The sequence below is a fragment of the Cupressus sempervirens genome, chromosome 1, assembly GCF_028749045.1.
Source record: "Cupressus sempervirens isolate cs-2001-9-10 chromosome 1, ASM2874904v1, whole genome shotgun sequence".
Classification (NCBI taxonomy): Eukaryota; Viridiplantae; Streptophyta; class Pinopsida; order Cupressales; family Cupressaceae; genus Cupressus; species Cupressus sempervirens.
In genome coordinates, this window is record NC_143118.1 from 217,541,887 (window position 1) to 217,548,085 (window position 6,199).

A 6,199-nucleotide genomic window follows, 5' to 3' on the forward strand; every position below is an offset into this window, starting at 1 on the left:
TTTACCACTTCTTAATAATTCATTTCAAATCCTCGAGAAAATCGAATAAGATTTCACATATCCTATCAACTAGCCCATGATTCAAAGGTTATACAGTCTGCATAAGGTATAAAGATGAAAAGGCCAAGGACCTTCTCTTAGTCGAAATCAGTTCTCTTGAATTGATGAATATATCTCACTCATAATTTGAAATAAATGAGTGGGCTAACCCTGGGTTTTAGATTATTCCCAATCTACACAAAGATGTTGGTAGCATTGCTAAAATTATCAATGAAGTGATAACTAATAGTTGAAAAAAAGAATGTGTCAGAGCAAAGAGAGGTTTACTCCAATTCAACTAAATTGGGCAAATTTTTAACTCTTTTTATGGTGGACCTTACTTATAATTATGGAACCAAGTGCTTGAAGAGAAGAAAAAAAGAGCTCTCCTCAAATAGGATTTGAACCTACGACCAATCGGTTAATAGTCGACCGCTATACCACTGAGCTACTGAGGAATAATGAAGGTATGATAGCACTTAAAACTATAATTTGTGATTAAATAACCCTAATTTGAATAAGCAAGCATCTTAATGAGTAAGAGCCCTTGGTTCTTTTCTTACCAATATGTCGTGCAAGCCTGGTGCCAATGAGAAAGAGTTATAGAAGGTCATACACAAAGAACTGTCTTATAGAATGGGATCTTTAATATATGAATAAATAGTAGAATAGGCCATAGACCCTTATAGTAAAGTTCCAAAGCTTCACTATAAACTTAGCTGTTGGTATTTGCAGTTCTCTTAATAGTTCGAGAGCAGTTGTAGTCATTTTACTATTTTAGTCTCTAGAACTACTAGAGAGACTCGTAGTCTCTCTAGTAGTGAACTATTTTGGGTGAGGAGGGATTTGAACCCCTGACACTATGGTTCGTAGCCACATGCTCTAATCCTCTGAGCTATAAGCCTCGTCTCCACCAGATAAAAAATATTATTGCATTTAGCAATGTGGGATGGGAAAAAAGAATGCCGGGGTTTTTTTTTAATTAAAAAATTAAAAAAGGAAATAAGTAAGCTTTTTATTAATCTGGCATCGAGCTATTTTTCCACAGGGCTTCCCCTGCAGTATCGTCACCGCAGTAAAGTTTAACCACCAAGTTCGGGATGGATTGGTGTGGTTCCCCTATGCCTAAGACACTAGAATTTCAAACCATAAATGAAGAAGGCCATAAGATATTGGTCATATAGTAAAAATTTATATAAGATCATCTATATCAAGAGAAACTATATCAATCTATGAGCTACAGTTTTTCCATCATATACAAAAATGATATACAAAGATAACTAGACAAAAATATACAAAAAGTTATTTTTGGATTAGATTGTGGATTTTTTTTGCATGAATATTCAAGGAGAGAAAGGATGAGAGTGTGATTCAAAATGTTGATGCAAAAAACAATACACCATCGAATCAAAAAACACCATAGCCTGTGTATGAGGAGAAGCCATGTGGAGCAAACAATTTTGAGCTCAATAGTTTATGTCATAGATATGTCAATTTTTTGGTCCAAGTAGGGTGGTCAAGGTTAAGGTTTCGTTTAGCATTGAGGGGGGTAATAATGTCATTGTTGTCAATGAGGAGTTTTTTTAAGAGAGGAGAACATGTATGTAGGTTTGGTTTAGGGTCTTTATGCAAATGACATGTCAATGGGTCATCATTGTGATGCAATATCTTTGGGAAGACGGATCTCCTAATTGTAGTTATCCCTAGTTTAGGCTAGGAATTTATCAGACACTTTGTAAAAATTTAATTTTTAGTATATTTCAAGGAAAAAAATGTTTCATTATTAATAGATCAGACAACTTAATTTTATCAAATAAGTAAAATCAAATTTAAGTGTCTGCAATAATATTGTTTTATTAATATATTAGAAATTTTCTTATTGAAAACTTTCACTAAATTTTATTTCAAATAATTTATTTTTTTCATTCAATTAAAAAAATGCAACATAAGATATTTAAATATGTTGACTTACACACTTAGTAAAGACACCAACCTTTTCATTTATTGATTAATAGTTTTCTATTAATTATAATGGATCGACATTTAATACATGGTTACTTCATCTTATGATTGTTCATATATTACAAATTTATATAAGATCATCCATATCAAGAGAAACTAAATCAATTTGCAAGCTACAGTTCTTCCATCAGATACAAAATGGTATACAAAGATAACTAGACAAAAATATACAAAAAGTTATTTTTGGATTAGATTATGGATTTTTTTTGCATGAATGTTTAAGGAGAGAAAGGATGAGAGTGTGATTCAAAATTTTGATGCAAAAAATAATACACCACCTAATCCATAAACATCAACAACATCTATTATAGATCATCAAAATTTAATTTCTTAGAGTCAAATTATTATAACAAGATAATATTTTCTATTAATAATGATCTACATGTATTTTATGTTATGTAAAATTCTTAAAATATAACTTTATATATCAAATTATAAATAAAGTTGAGCTATTGCACATAAGATGATATTGTCTATAAGTACATTATGCATGAGTTCAGAGTTACCCATACACCTAAACGAATGACCCTTGTAGATTGAATTATGATTATGATCAAGATACCATAGAAAAAGCAATGTTGCCTCTATGTCCACAAATTAGAAGCAATAACATTGTAAATTAAATTGTAATTATTCTAAAGCTATTATAGATAAGGTGATATTGTCTATAATCAAAAATGACCATTGTGGATTGACTTAAGATTATGGAAAGATTATGGGAAAGCTATTATAGCTAAAATTATAGTGTCAACTATATCTTATACATGGATCCATTTGATTCTTTAAAGAATTGTAGATTGTACTTCACATACATCAAGTGATATTGTCTACAATCAAAAATGACCATTATGGATTGACCTAAGATTATGGAAAGATTATGGGACAGCTATTATAGCTAAAATGATATTGTCAACTATTATCTTATATGTGGATTCATTTGTTTCTTTAAAGAAATGTAGATTGTACTTCAAATACATCCAAAATTATTATTAATAAAATTAGTATCTAAAATTTTAGAAAAATATTATGTACATATATGTTTATGATACATTACAAATTTTAATATTGTGTTTTTTGTAGACTGTAAATCCTTGATTAAAATTTAGTCTAAAATATTGTTAATAATATAAGTATAACAAGCTCAAATTAAGAGATAATGAACCTTTTTAATTAAAATAGAAACCAAGAACTAAGATGAATAAAGTCATCTTTAACAATAATGTGATCCTTCCAATTTAATATTAAAAATAATCTAAAAGATTAAAAATTATATTGCAAGCATAAGATTTAGAGATAATGGGTATAATATTAAGAGATAAAGGGCATCTTAAATTAAAATAAAGATCAAGAGGTAAGATGGATGAGGTCATCTTTAAGGGCAGTGCAATCAATTTAATATTGTTTCTGTTGTAGACTACAAACTCTTGATTGAAGTTTGATCCAAAAGATTAACAATAATATTGCAAGTTCAAGATTAACAGATAATGAACCTTTTAAATTAAAATAAAGAGCAAAACCTTATTGAAATTTGATCCAAAAGATTAGCAATAATATTGCAAGTTCAAAATTAAGAGGTAATGAACCTTTTTAAAGTAGAATAAAGACCAAGAACTAAGTTGGATATGCCATCTTTAGTGGTAGTATGATCCTTTCAATATAATTTTGTTTTTTAGAGTGCAAACTCTTAGTTGAGATAGGTAAGATAGATAAGACCATCTTTAGTAAGAATGTTTATCTTTTAATTTAATATGGCTCCTCCTTTATACAAAATTCTTGATTGAAATTTGATCTAAGTTAAAATAAAGATCAAAACTTAGATAGATAGAATCATCCTTAACATTAGGTCAATCCTTGTGATTTAATAATGTTTCTTTTATAGAATAAAAACTCGAGTGAAATTTGAATTTAATAAGAGAAAACTTGATTGAAATTTGATCCAAAAGATTAGCAATAATATTGCAAGTTCAAAATTAAGAAGTAATTAACCTTATTAAAGTAGAATAAAGACCAAGAACTAAGTTGGATATACCATCTATAGTGGTAGTATGATCCTTTCAATATAATTTTGTTTTTTAGAATGTAATGTTTATCTTTTAATTTAATATTGCTCCACTTTAATACAAAATTCTTGATTGATATTTGATCTAAGTTAAAGTAAAGATCAAAACCTAGATAGATAGAATAATCCTTAACATTAGCTCAATCCTTGTGATTTACTAATGTTTCTCTTATAGAATACAAACTCTGGAAAACAAATTGAATTTAATAATATTTCTCTTGAGTACAAACTCTTGTTTTAAAAAATTATTATATATTGAACATTTTCAAGACTTTCACGTATAAAACGAAACTTTTGTAGATCACAAACTGATTAAAATTTTCATTATATATATTGAATATGTAGGAGATTTTCACATCTAAAACAAAACACTTTTGCACCAGCCGGGAATCGAACCCGGGTCTGTACCGTGGCAGAGTACTATTCTACCACTAGACCACTGGTGCTGATTTATTTTTCATGCTGGCATTTTATTTCATACTCTGAACTTCAAAGAACGTTTATATTATAATAGATATTTTATATAAAACAACAAGTCGTTTATTTCATACTCTGAACTTCAAAGAACGTTTATATTATAATAGATATTTTATATAAAACAACAAGTCGTTGTAGTATAGTGGTGAGCATTCCCGCCTGTCACGCGGGTGACCCGGGTTCGATCCCCGGCAACGGCGAATTTTCATTCTGTTTTGTTTTTGGACTACAGAAAAGTAGTTGACCACAAAGTTAATTTGAAATATCTCTAATTCTGTTGCCTCTTTTAATTTATATCTACGTTCAACTTGACCAGCTTTAAAGATCAAAACTAACACATCATACCCCACATCACGGAGGAAGAGTATATATCATATCTGCATAGATTTCTGAACATACAGAAGCTCCTAAAACGTTTTAGAAGAAAGCTGGTTTGGCAGTAGAGCTTTCTTACAATATTTTTTGGTTCAAAGAGAAGAAGTTTAACAAAATGGAGGACTGTTTGAATTCAATTAATAGTTGGTTTTGTTTAGTAAGAAGATAGAGACATTTTATCTCGATCATGGTAATTGCATTGCATCATAGATAGTGTGTGCTTGTAAATATAGGAGTGGTGCCTTAATTTTGACCCTTTCTTATGGTGGATCTCTAATTCTCCTAGTAAAAATATTGGTTGTTGAGGGCTGTCAAAATAGGCATTTAAATTGTTTATTTCTATTAGGATATGATTAGTTGGTTGGTGGTGATTAGGATATATATCTACATTTATATTTTCTCATAAAACTATTTCAAAAATATATAATCTTTGAAATTTAGGATGGTTAGTTGTTTGGTGGTAATTTTAGGATATATATGTCTACATTTATATTTTCTTATAAAACTATTTTAAAAATATATAATCTTAGAGATTCAGGATGGTTCATGAAAATAGAGGGGATTGAAAAAAGATTTGCTAACTTTGCAAAAGTTACTCCCAAGTACAAAGAAAAAATAAAGAAAAGAACGGTTTATACATGGGTGGGTAAGGTTGTGCCGACAATCCGTCTGTAGATGTACTTACCATCTCCTTTTATAATGAAATTTAATCAAATCTACTCAAAATTGATGTGGCACCCTTCTGAGAACTCGCTAAGGTCAAAGTCCAAGAGATCGTAAGTCTAAATTATTTAATTGTAATGTCATATGTTTGCAAATCGATTTCCTTTGATCTAGAAGTGCCAAGGTATATGAAAGATTTTGATTCCTAATAGGAATCAAGGAATGAAGATGAAAACACATTGGGATGATAGATCAAATATCTGTGAGAAAATTGATGTCTAGGATCCTAAAGGTAAGCATTGCCTTTAGGATGAAGGCCAAGAAAAAAACTAAGAAGATGAAAATAGAAGAGAATGTTATGTTGAAAGGTCAATCTCCATTACAAAGTATTTGCTACTATCTAAGAGATGAAAACCCTCTTAGAGAAATAATGAAGATTGTTATATAGAATATTAGGGATTTAAATGCCGCTAACAAATGGTGTTTGATCAAGTGTCAAACTAAGACTATACAAGACGATATGAAGACAAGAAACAAGACTCTGTTTAGAAGTCATGAAGTTAT

At 29.5% G+C, this 6,199-nt stretch overlaps 3 non-coding genes across 3 annotated transcripts; 1 reads left to right on the forward strand and 2 right to left on the reverse strand.

The window, feature by feature from the left end:
- Nucleotides 1-425: 425 nt before the first annotated feature.
- On the reverse strand, nt 426-497 carry TRNAN-AUU (transfer RNA asparagine (anticodon AUU)). The gene has a single exon. It is a non-coding gene; the product is annotated as a tRNA-Asn (tRNA).
- A 3,998-nt stretch (nt 498-4,495) lies between these two features.
- TRNAG-GCC (transfer RNA glycine (anticodon GCC)) lies at nt 4,496-4,566 on the reverse strand. The gene has a single exon. It is a non-coding gene; the product is annotated as a tRNA-Gly (tRNA).
- Nucleotides 4,567-4,725: 159 nt separating this feature from the next.
- Nucleotides 4,726-4,797, forward strand: TRNAD-GUC (transfer RNA aspartic acid (anticodon GUC)). The gene has a single exon. It is a non-coding gene; the product is annotated as a tRNA-Asp (tRNA).
- Nucleotides 4,798-6,199: the final 1,402 nt, after the last annotated feature.